The sequence below is a fragment of the Anomaloglossus baeobatrachus genome, chromosome 7 (genome assembly GCF_048569485.1).
Source record: "Anomaloglossus baeobatrachus isolate aAnoBae1 chromosome 7, aAnoBae1.hap1, whole genome shotgun sequence".
In the NCBI taxonomy this organism is placed as follows: Eukaryota; Metazoa; Chordata; class Amphibia; order Anura; family Aromobatidae; genus Anomaloglossus; species Anomaloglossus baeobatrachus.
The window spans coordinates 207,708,914-207,722,378 of record NC_134359.1 but is presented as its reverse complement, the minus strand read 5'-3'; positions in this window follow the sequence as shown (position 1 = coordinate 207,722,378).

Genomic DNA, 13,465 nt, shown 5'->3' with positions numbered 1-13,465 from the left:
TGGCACTACCCCGCACCTCAGGGGCTGTGGTACGTGAGGGGCTGAGAAAACTGTCCCACATCTTAAAGACTGTTCCCCTACCTCTGGCGGATTGGACTTGTGCCTCTCTCGGCTGTACGCCTCGGTTGTCCACTGATTCCTGACCTATGCCGCTAGCGTTTTGTGAGGGGAATGCTTTGCCTACTTCCGTGAGTATGGCCTTCCGAAACTGCTGCATTTTGGTTGACCTCTCCTCCACGGGAATAAGAGACAAAAAGTTCTCCTTGTAGCGTGGGTCTAACAGTGTTACCAACCAGTAATGATTGTCGGCCAAGATGTTCTTAACGCGAGGGTCACGAGACAGGCAGCTTACCATAAAGTCAGCCATGTGCGCCAGACTCTTAACAGCCAGGACTTCAGTAGCCTGACCAACAAGATGACTGAACATGCTGTCCTCCTCCTCCTCCTCCTCCTCCTCCTCCTCCTCATCTACCCTGTCCTCTGGCCAGCCACGCTGAATCGAGGATATGACTGGTGTGCATGTCATATCCTCAATTTGGCCGGAGAGTTGCTCCATGTCTTCATCCTCCTCCTCGTCATAGTCCTCCACTGCACGTTGTGATGAGACGAGGCTGGGCTGTGTGTTATCACCCACACCCACTACTGTTTCTTGCTGCAACTCATCGCGCTCCGCCTGCAATGCATCATGTTTGTTTTTCAGCAGGGACCGTTTTAGAAGGCAGAGTAGCGGTATGGTGACGCTAATAATGGCGTCATCACCACTCACCATCTTGGTGGAGTCCTCAAAGTTTTGGAGGATGGTACATAGGTCTGACATCCATCTCCACTCCTCAGGTGTTATGTGTGGAGTTTGACCCATTTCCCGACGGCTTAGGTGATGCAGGTACTCAACAACTGCCCTCTTCTGCTCACATATCCTGACCAACATGTGCAGAGTTGAATTCCAACGCGTGGGGACATCACACACCAGTCTGTGAGCCGGAAGATGCAAACGGCGCTGAAAGCCGGCAAGGCCGGCTGAAGCAGTAGGTGACTTTCGAAAATGTGCAGACAGGCGGCGAACTTTTACCAGCAGATCAGACAGCTCTGGGTATGACTTTATAAACCGCTGAACCACGAGGTTGAGCACATGGGCCACGCATGGAACATGTGTCAGCTGGCCTCGCCTCAAAGCCGCCACCAGGTTCCGGCCATTGTCACAAACGACCTTTCCTGGCTTTAGGTTCAGAGGTGTGAGCCAGTGATCTGCCTGCTGTTTCAGAGCTGTCCACAGCTCTTCTGCATTGTGGGGTTTGTCACCTATGCAGATTAGCTTCAGCACAGCCTGTTGCCGCTTCGCCGAGGCAGTGCTGCAGTGCTTCCAGCTTGTGACTGGTGTGGAGGGCACAGTGGATGAGGATGCGCAGGAGGAGGAGGAGGCTGAAGAGCATGACATTCCGGAGCTGTAGAGTGTGGGTGAAACACTGACTGAGGTAGGGCCTGCAAACCTTGGTGTGGGAAGGACGTGTTGCGTCCCTCGCTCAGACTGGGTCCCAGCTTCCACAATATTAACCCAGTGTGCCGTCAACGAGATGTAGCGGCCTTGCCCACAAGCACTTGTCCACGTGTCTGTGGTTAGGTGGACCTTGGGTGAAACAGCGTTGTTCAGGGCACGTGTGATGTTTTGTGACACGTGGTTATGCAACGCGGGGACGGCACACCGGGAGAAATAGTGGCGGCTGGGGACCGAGTAACGTGGGACAGCTGCCGCCATCAGGTCACGGAATGCTTCTGTCTCCACCAGCCTAAAAGGCAACATTTCCAGCGCAAGCAGTCGCGAAATGTTAGCATTTAGAACTGTGGCATGTGGGGTGTTGGCAGTGTATTTGCGCCTGCGTTCAAAGGTTTGCTGAATGGATAACTGAACGCTGCGCTGGGACAAGGACGTGCTTGATGATGGTGTTCTTTCTGCGTAGGCAACTGCAGGTGCAGGAGTGGAGGAGGCTTGTTCGCAGGCAGCATGGACAGAGGATTGGCTCGCATGCACAACCAGCGAAGACGTAGCAGTGACATCAGCAAGCACTGCTCCTCGACTCTGTTGTACTTCCCACAAAGTCGGGTGCTTGGCTGACATGTGCCTGATCATGCTGGTGGTGGTCAGGCTGCTAGTTTTGGTACCCCTGCTGATGCTGGCACGGCAGGTGTTGCAAATGGCCTTTTTTGAATCATCTGGATCCAACTTAAAAAACTGCCAGACTCGTGAAGACCTAACATTTGTACAGGCACCTTGTGTCGTCGTGTTGTTCCGGGGAACGGTTGCCTGACTTCTGCCTGGGGCCACCACCCTGCTTCTTACTGCCTGTTGTGATGCTACGCCTCCCTCCCCCTGTGCACTGCTGTCCTCGCTCTGCATATCCTCCTGCCAGGTTGGGTCAGTTACTGGATCATCCACCACGTCGTCTTCCTCTTCCGCACCCTGCTCCTCCTCCTGACTTGCTGACAATTGTGTCTCATCATCGTCCACCACTTGTTGAGACACGTTGCCAACTTCGTGAGAACGTGGCTGCTCAAATATTTGGCCATCTGTACAGACGATCTCCTCATGACCCACTTCAATATGAGCTGGCGAGAGGCCAGAATGTGTGAATGGAAACGTGAACAGCTCTTCCGAGTGTCCAAGTGTGGGATCATTAATGTCCGAGGAGGACGTGTACTCAGCCTGGTGGTAGGAAGGAGGATCAGGTTCAGAAATGTGCGGTGCAGTATCACGGCTACTGACACTTGACCGTGTGGAAGACAGAGTGTTTGTGGTGGTGCCAATCTGACTGGAAGCATTATCCGCTATCCAACTAACAACCTGTTGACACTGGTCTTGGTTCAAGAGCGGTGTACTGCTGCGGTCCCCAAGAATTTGGGACAGGACGTGCGAGCGACTAGATGTGGCCCTTTGTTGTGGCGAAATTAGAGCTTGCCCACGACCTCGGCCTCTGCCTGCACCACCATCACGTCCACTTCCTTGTTCCTTGCCAATGCCCTTGCGCATTTTGCAATGCTGTGCACTGCTGACGTGTATATTCACTACTTGTGCGTTATATCAAAGTTTCTGGAAATTGCACACAAGTGCACCTGTACGCTGCCACCGACAGGCACACACGTGCGGTTTTTAAATGCAAGCACGGACGCAATAATAACCTAACACAGGTTTTAGGAGCAAAAATTAAGAACTCTGACACTATCAGCCACTGCTGACTGACGTGTATTATACACTACACTTGTGCGTTATATAATAGTTTGGTAAACGCACACCAGTGCACCTGTACGCTGCCACCAACAGGCACACACGTGCGGTTTTAAAAACCAAGCACGGACGCAATAATAACCTAACACAGGTTTTAGGAGCAAAAATTAAGAACTCTGACACTATCAGCCACTGCTGACTGACGTGTATTATACACTACACTTGTGCGTTATATAATAGTTTGGTAAACGCACACCAGTGCACCTGTACGCTGCCACCAACAGGCACACACGTGCGGTTTTAAAAACCAAGCACGGACGCAATAATAACCTAACACAGGTTTTAGGAGCAAAAATTAAGAACTCTGACACTATCAGCCACTGCTGACTGACGTGTATTATACACTACACTTGTGCGTTATATAATAGTTTGGTAAACGCACACCAGTGCACCTGTACGCTGCCACCAACAGGCACACACGTGCGGTTTTAAAAACCAAGCACGGACGCAATAATAACCTAACACAGGTTTTAGGAGCAAAAATTAAGAACTCTGACACTATCAGCCACTGCTGACTGACGTGTATTATACACTACACTTGTGCGTTATATAATAGTTTGGTAAACGCACACCAGTGCACCTGTACGCTGCCACCAACAGGCACACACGTGCGGTTTTAAAAACCAAGCACGGACGCAATAATAACCTAACACAGGTTTTAGGAGCAAAAATTAAGAACTCTGACACTATCAGCCACTGCTGACTGACGTGTATTATACACTACACTTGTGCGTTATATAATAGTTTGGTAAACGCACACCAGTGCACCTGTACGCTGCCACCAACAGGCACACACGTGCGGTTTTAAAAACCAAGCACGGACGCAATAATAACCTAACACAGGTTTTAGGAGCAAAAATTAAGAACTCTGACACTATCAGCCACTGCTGACTGACGTGTATTATACACTACACTTGTGCGTTATATAATAGTTTGGTAAACGCACACCAGTGCACCTGTACGCTGCCACCAACAGGCACACACGTGCGGTTTTAAAAACCAAGCACGGACGCAATAATAACCTAACAGGTTTTTTTGGGGAGCGACAATTACAGTACAGACAAGTCAGACACTATCTGGACTGTTTTACACTGTGTACACCAGCCCCAGATATGAAGGCTGGTATACGGTCACCACTACCCTGCCTGCCTGCCTGCCTGTATACTGCTACAATAGTCCTGACAAGGACTCTTTTGGTCACTAGCCTGTATTCAGACCTGGCTATACCCTGCCTGTATATAGCAACAATAGTCCTGAGAAGGACTCTGCTACTGTACGCCGACCTGGCTATACCCTGCCTGCCTGTATACAACTAGAATAGTCCTGAGAAGGACTTTTGGTCACACTGTTTGCAGCCCTGCAACTGAAAAAGCTATAAAGGGCCGCAAAGCTTTCCCTGAATCAGCGACACTCTCCCTACACTCACTGTCAGAATAGCTGTGAGCAGAGCACAGCGCGCCGGCCTATATAAAGGCTCGGTGACGCTGTGCAGGCCGGCCAATCACTGCAATTCCACAACTAACAGGGCTGTGGCATTGCAGTGGTCTGCCAGCCAATCCCTGCATGAGGGCTGGCTCTCAAAAGAGCGCCAACATGCAGAAATGAAGACCACGAGTAAAGCACGAGTATCGCGAGATTACTCGTTCCCCGCCGAGCAGCCCGAGTACAGTGATACTCGTGCGAGTACCGAGTAGTGACAAGCATGCTCGCTCATCACTAATTGTTACCCCTCTATAAATAACTTGTAAGGCCACATCTGGAATATGGAATTCAGTTTTGGTCTCCACATTTTAAAAATAGATCAGTTCAAAGGTGGGTAACTAGATTATTGCAAGGAATGGAAGGCCTTCCATATGATGAGAGGTTAGAAAAGTTAGATTTGTTTAGCCTAGAGAAAGATGTCTCAGAGGGGATCTAATTTATATGTATAAATACATGAGTGCTCAATATAAAGGTCTGGCACATTACTTATTCCCTCCATAGACAATACTAAGGACCAGGGGGCATTTATTGCGGGTGGAAGAAAGCCATTTCTGGCAGCTAAATTGGAAAATTTCTTTACAGTTAGTGCACTCTAATTGTGGAATGCCCTACCCCAAGAGGTAATATTTTTTTTTTTTTTATCCCTTGAATTGCGTGTATTCATCCTGGTACTCTTTAGGGAAATGTTCCTTCTTTTTCCTCATGATCTCTTGGTTCAAATCTAATTACTTATTGTCTGTGATGTATAATTGACCTGCCACCTACTGTATATAGAGATAAAGAAGCCAGCACGATCTGAAATTGGCATGCATCATATAAAAAGTGTAAATGCACAGATTTATTCCAACTGTACTACAATAAAAAAATGAGATTTTTAGCAAATAATTGATCAATTCTTTGAGCCACCCCTGCCAACGTCACAGCAAATCTCAATACGGGGGTCCTACTCTGTATTATGAAATTCATGTGCCATGCGGCCTCTTAGATAAAGTTAAAAGCAGAATCATAATGGAGCACACATACCTGTAACCTGTATATAGCCGCTTCCATGTTGCAAAAGAGGCAATTATGGATAGAGGCCAGCCCAAGTCCCAGCATGTGGAGCAAGCTCTACACATACCAGGACTATATCAGAACTGACCCTCCCAGTGCCAGACAGCAACCATTGATAAAGGTGGACCAGATCCAAGTATGGTGCTTAATTAGCAATGCCTTTATTAATGGTTGCTGTCTCGCACTAGGAGGGTCAGTTCTGATATAGTCCTGGTATGTGTAGAGCTTGCTCTACATGCTGGGACCTGGGCTGGCCTTTATCCACAATTGCCTCTTTTGCAACATAGAAGCGGTTATGTATACATGCTACAGGTATCTGTGCTCCATTATGGTTCTGCTTCTAACTTTATCTAGAAGGCCGCATGGCACATGAAATACATAATATAGTGTAGGACCCCCTTATTGAGATTTGCCGTAAAGTTGGCAGGGGTGGCTCAAAGAATTGATCAATTATTTGCTAAAAATCTCAATTTATATTATAGTACAGTTGGAATAAATTTGTGAATTTGCACTTTTTATATGATGCATGCCATTTTCAGATCGTGCTGGCTCCCCTCTCTCTCACCTACTGTATATCCAAAATGTTTTTTGTAGCTCTGTTTATGTATTTCGATATAAAAATTATTATAATTTTTATTATATATTTCAATATAAAATTATTGCATTTATAAAACAGTACAGTAATTATTTTGTAAATCATGGGTGGTATAGCAGTTGGGAAGTAAAAGACAGGTAGCTGTATAGGGAGTTGCCCCTTGTATTTGTACTTCTAATGATTGATCTTTTTGTCCCTAAATGATATGTGTTAAGAGTTAATTTTGGCAGACACTGTAACAGCTTTTAAAAAAGGGCTGGATTATTTCCCCAGTATGCACAACATTGTCGGTTATAAATAATTTAGTGACAAAATGTATGTGTTAAAGCTTGAACTAGATGAACCTAGGTCTTTAACCGATGCAACTATGTCACCCAGGGCTTCATGACATCTGTGAGTTTTGACAAATGACAGCTCACATCAACTCCATAAATTCTCCTGATTGCCACCACACCAGGTTAATCGGGATAAGCCTGATAAAGCGCTGCAATTGGCGCATCTAATGCATGTGCAAATTATAGGGCGGCTGCGGACTGCTATTTTTAGGCTGGGGAGAACCCAATAACCATGGACCTTCCTTTACTGACTATACCTGTCTCCAGCTGTCTGCTTTATTTGTGCTGGTTTGAAAAATAGACAAGAGCCCAAGTCATTTTTATGATTTATTTAAATAATAATAATAATAATAATAATAATAATAATAATAATAATAATAATAATAAAAAATAATCTTGGGGCAGCCTCTATTTTTGATAACCAACCAAGACAAAGCACACAGTTGGGGGCTGCAGCCCACAGCTGTCTATTTTGCATGCACTGGTTATCACAAATAAATGTGGCACCTCACTTCAAAGTGGTGTAATACTATGACAACATTCTTTCCACAAGCGGCCTGTGATTCAGAGATGCATCCAGGAATCTTCCCCATGCTTTTCTATTTCAATTTCAGCACTTTTCCATCTATTTCAACATGTTTTACAGCTTCGCCAGACATCCTGGAAGGGTCCGCTGGCAAATTACTTGAGTTTCCCATTAACTTGCATTAGATTCATTATTTGTGACAAATAGGGCAAAATATTCAAGACAAATAATCTGAACCAAAATAATTCACTATTTTGCCCATCACTAACGATAACCCAACTGGCTGTCTACTAATACCCACATTGGTTGACCTCTAGTTTACCATTGTAATAAACCTTACAGAATTTTGTATTTGAGCTTTACATACTTGGATTCAGAGCCGGCTCCAGGTTTTTGTGGGCCCTGGGCGAAAGAGTCTCAGTGGGACCCATCCACACATAGATATGCACAGATACATACACATACAGACATACGTACACACACATATATATATATATATATTTAAAGAGAAATTCACAAAAACACGTAAATAGACAAATCTATACGCACTCAAATACACTGACATACATAGATACCCACACGGGCATAACTACCGCCGTCGCAGCGATCGGCATTGCGACCGGGCCCTGTGGTTAGGGACCCAGCGGCGCCCGCCCTGAAGATAAACAGCTGGCTCCGCTCTGTGACAGAGGAGCTGCGCTGTAACTATACTGTATTAGCTCTAGTGGCCGGCAGCGCTGGGCTCTGCCCCCTCCAGCCACTTCCTACCTGTGACCTCGGGCTGACTGCCAGGCTCGTCATCTACTCTTCTACAGTTTGTGGAGCAAGTGACTGCTGTGACTGTGGATGTATGTCATGTCGGCAGTTGCAGGAGATGAAGAATCAGGTCAGGACTGGAGGCTGCAGACAGTGCGATCTGAGTGGCAGACAGTGGCCGACACAGTCACAAAGTTTGTGACTTGTTGTGAGGAGAACAGAGGCCTCTGCTGCCTCCCCCTCCAACTAGCTCTGGTCAGTGACCCGATGTCGACCCTTACTTTAGTAATATGCAGCCATGTGATGGACAGGGTCAACAGTAAGCTATAATACGAAAACTGCAACTGACCCTTTTTGCATTATATCTTTATAACATGTAAAGATTCGCCAAGCTGCCAGGCACAGTTTGGAATCTGGAGGGATGGGGGATAAGGAACTGAGGCTGATTGGGGGTCACCATCCACAGAATCAGTGCTATACAATGAATGTGAGCAGGGGGGAAGCATTTGGAGCAGTTTGTTGCAGGCAGCCAGGTCCTTTGTGCTAAATAGGGTTAATGACTGCATGACTGAGAGTTACACTGTAACGCTATATGCACAAGATGGAGATTTGGTTGCAGAAATTTCTGCACTAAGTCTGCATCTACTGGCAGGAAAAATGCTGCAGCAAAAACAGGGCTTTTTGCCACATTTTGATGCGTTGTATGTATTATTGCTTGCTTTTTTTTTCTTTAATTTTAATGGGGAAAACGCAGAAAAAATTGACATGCTGCAGTTTTTTTCTGCAGCCTAATCTGCAAGGAAAAGATCCTGAATGTGTTCACAATGGTTCAGGATTCTCATTTACCATATTTTTCGCTTTCTAAGACGCACTTTTTTTCCCTCAAAACTGATGGTAAAATGGGGATGCATCTTACAAAACAGATATGGCTTATGAAGGCGGTGGTGGTCGAGCAAGCTCATAGGAAACAGGCATACAGGACACGCTCGGGGGTGTCGCGATGGGCAGCATTGATTTGCAGGCAGGCAGGCTGGGAGGGGGTCTCAACGGTGGGTGCATTGAGCTGACCTCCAGCTCAAATGAATCACACACGGTTCACGCGATGAACTTCAAGAAAATGGCAGTGGATTCCTATATGCGCACGCACTGCCTCCGCGGTCATTTTCTTGACGTCCATCTTGACAAACTTGGGTGATTCAATGGAGCCGGCAGTCAGCTCAATGCACTTGTACGGCCCCGGGGCTCGGCCGGCTGCCGAGCCGCTCGGATCCATGTTCGTCGGTGGGTGGCTCGAGCTCTCCACAGTCCCAGGTGTCACGTCGCTCTGAAAGGGGGTTGGCACTACACGTAGGGACTTCGGTGGGGAGCTCACGGCCGGAGCCGCGGTTGTTTGTAGGAGATTTAAGTTCGTGACGCCACCCACAAGTTGTGCTGAATGGATGGACACCACCGCTGCCATTGACTAGGCTCCCGGGGACGGTGTTGTGCAGCTTGGTGTTGACCCCTTCCATGGGTAGGGGAATAATGGTCCCGGGGGCCCGAGGGAGGTGCTGAGGCGCGGGAATGAATGCGTGCTGGGGTGTCGGTGCAGTGCGGTGCGGTGCGCGGCCTGAAGGCACTGGTGTACTCACTATGATAAACAGGCTGGAGTCTCTGGTAAACCAAACAAGATGGTGAATGATGCCCACAGCCGGATGCAGTTTTCCTCTTAACAGGTTGGTGGTTTCCGCCTTTCTCCTGCACCTCACTTGTGTAGAGATTACGACTCCTATGCCTGAGCAATGGTAGTCCACTCCCCGGCTTGTTATGTGTCAGGAGAGCCCTCTTTGTCCGCAGATGCTGGCCCCTCAGGTCTCTATGCCTGGGCAGTGGCTTTACCCCTATGGTTGGGCTGTTGTCTTCAGTCGGGTCTTATGTGGGAAAGGTCCTAAAGTCCAGTCCTCAATCAGTTGATTTGACTCAGCCCAGTTGTTTCTGGGCCTCGTACTGGGTCTGAGTACCCCTCCTGGTGCTCCGGTTTCCAATCGGTTCCCTGGTTCGGTACCGGCGGGCCACCGCCCGTCCCCGGTCCCTATGATTCCACCGGCTGTAATCCCAGCTCCTGCAGGTGGCCACCACCGTCTGCTTCCTTGCCAGAGGTGACTGGGCTCCAACCCAGACACCTGGTTTAGACTTTCCCACCTCCGGGCCTGTGAACTCCTCGGTTGGCGGAGCCAATTGCCTGGCTCTGCCCCCCTGGTGTGAACATCAAACCCGGAGGGTGGTGACAAAGGTTTTGTAGTTTGGCCGCTGTCACCTTACTAAGGGAGTGTGTGTGTGTGTGTGTGTGTGTGTGTGGACTACCTGGTACGACCTGGCTAGTCCAGGGCATCACATCCCCCTTGGTTTAATGCAGACCATCCGCGGGCTGCCCGTCCAGCATCGGTTTATTTTGTGCTTTGTAACTGTAAAAGATTAAAACAGGTTTACAAGTATAATAACTTTTGTATAAACTTCAAGAGTATTTTAAATCTTCCCTTGTGGGAGGCGCATTCTTAAACGTTGCAAAACATAACATTTTTATTAACACAGGAACGGGACCGGGTCCTTCAGTCACCCACCCAAACAAACCTAGCCTTGTTGCTGGCCCTAAGAAATGGGCAGCACCCCTTTTCCCCAGTCCAGGAACGGGCCCAGGTGTTGTTGTACGGGACGGGTGCAGCGTTTCACACCTGTTTGTCTCTCAGAGGCCCCACGTCCAGGGGGCCCCTGACCCGGAGGATCACCACCGGTTGCAGTGGTGGCGGGCCTCAGACATCTCTTTCCCGCATGCCCATCCTCCAGTCTGCCTTTCCGGAGGTCGAGAAACGGGACAGGCCAGTCAAGGGATTATTTACAAACCCAATAGTTTTTGAGGAGGCCTGCAAGTTCTCGGCCTTGTCTCTTTTAAACGGGGCAAAACAAAGTCCCAATGGGGACAGGCAGTATGGTCCCAACGGGGACTGTGTTCAACTTGGCAATCGGGTTCCGCTGCCTTTAACTTTCATCATCTTCTTCTGGTCTGGGGCGAGGGATTTCATCCTCTGAGGCAGACTCTATCTCACCCTCGAACAGCTCCAGCACACAACAGGCGCGGCGGGAGAGCGCCATCTGGTACCCATTCCCGCCTCCATGTCGACAACACCTGGGGCCTCATCTTCTGAGACCGGCTCCGTGTCGGCCTCTGAGACACTGTCATCTGACTCCATGCGGCTGGCGGCAGGATCTTGTGGACCGGGTCCCATCTCCATCTTGGCCGGGGCCAACGCCCTCTCGGCAACAGGCAGGTCGCCGCCAACTATCGCACGGGGGGCCGATACCGGCACTTTTTCATGCTTGCCGGTCTTTCAGCCCATACGGGGACTACATCTTCCTGCGGACCGACAGTCTCTCCAGCGTCTGGGCCCTCGCGGGGCAGCACTGCGGAATCCGATACCGATATCGGCAGCAGTGGGCTGAGCGGGGAAGCAGTAGCGGCCGACACGGGCGACGGGGGAGGCCATATAGGGGCATGGGGCAGGCCGGGTCCCTCAGCCAAAGCGGCCGGTCCCTCAGGGACATAGGGGCGTGGGTCACCTACCAGCTCCTCTAAAATGGTTTTCACTCCATGCGCCCACGCGACTGCGGCCAGCTCCTCTATTTCAGCTGTCCATTGCTCCAACAAGAAATGCACTTGGGCTTGATTGCGGCAGCACAGCAGTGTCATCTGAGTCTTCAGCCACGCCGCTGACCCGGGCGCGGGCTCCGGGAATTCGTGCTTACTGGACGGGGCAGACATGTTGCGGCTTGCACGTCCAGGAACCATACGGGTGGCAGAGTCCTGGAGTCCCTGCCCTTTATCCTCTCAGTCACATGAGGCAGGATCTTTACCTGACGCCCCTTGGTCTTTTCGGGGCACTCCGCTTGCCTTCTGCATCGCTCTGCTCTCAGGGGGCGGGGCTTCACTTTTGCGCCCTTTTTGCTTGCAGAAGATGGCTTGGGCGGGAAACTTTGCGCGACAGGACAGTGACAAGATGGCGGATTCTGAAATTTTTCAACGGGACACCGCTGACGATAACTTCAAGGCGCACTTCCACAGGTAAGTGCATGGGTTCAATCCTGTTTGTGACGCCAGAAGAGTCGATGTGCACCGCCCCAGGGCTCGGCCGGCTGCCGAGCCACTCAGATCCGTGCTCGTCAGTGGGTGGCTCGAGCTCTCCATGGACCCGGGGGGTCATGTCACTCTGAAAGGGGGTTGGCGCAGGGACATCGGTGGGGAGGTCCACAGCTGGAGCCGCGGTTGTTTGTATGAGATTTAAGTTTGTGACGCCACCCACGGGTTGTGGTAAATAGATGGACACCACCGCTGCCATTGACTAGGCTCCCGGGGACGGTGTTGCACAGCTTGGTGTTGACCCCCTCCATGGGTAGGGGGGATGATGGTCCCAGGGCCCGAGGGAGGTGCTGAGGCGCGGGGATGGATGCGTGCTGAGGTGTCGGTGCGGTGCGGCGCGGTGCACGGCCCAAAGGCACTGGTGTACTCACTATAATAAACACGTTGGAGTCTCTAATAAATCAAACAAGGTGGTGAACGATGCCCGCAGCCGGCTGCAGTTTTCCCCTTAACAGGTTAATGGTTTCCGCCTTTCTCCTGCACCTCACTTGTGTAGAGATCATGACTCCTATGCCGGAGCAATGGTAGTCCGCTCCCCGGCTTGTTATGTGTCGAGAGAGCCCACTTTTCCCGCAGACACTTGCCCCTCGAGTCTCTATGCCTGGGCGGTGGCTTTACCCTTATGGTTGGGCTGTTGTCTTCAGTCGGGTCTTATGTGGGAAAGGTCCTAAAGATTTGACTCAGCCCAGTTGTTTCTGGGCTTCGTACTGGGTCTGAGTACTCCTCCTGGTGCTCCGGTTTCCAATCAGTTCCCCGGTTCGGTACCGGCGGGCCACCGCCCGTTCCTGGTCCCTCAGTTCCACCGGCTGTAATCCCAGCTCCTGCAGGTGGCCACCACCGTCTGCCTCCTTACCAGAGGGGACAGGGCTCCAACCCAGACACCTGGTGTAGACTTTGGCAGGCCTGAGCACAGGTCTGCCCTTGAACTTGACTCCACTTCATTCCACTGTGAAGACTAGACTCGACTACTGTTTTCCCACCTCCGGGCCTGTGAACTCCTCAGTGGATGGAGCCAACTGCCTGGCTGCACCCCCCCTGGTGTGAACATCAAACCCGGAGGGTGGTGACAAAGGTTTTGTAGTTTGGCTGCTGTCACCTAACTAAGGGGGGTGTGTGTGTGTGTGGACTACCTGAAATGACCTGGCTAGTCCAGGGCGTCACACACTTGCTGCAGAGACACCCTGTGTTGTGACACCTCCACAGACCCCCTGCCCACAGATCAATGGCGGCCTCTGCAACACCCCCGAGTGCATCCTGTGACTTTGCTCCA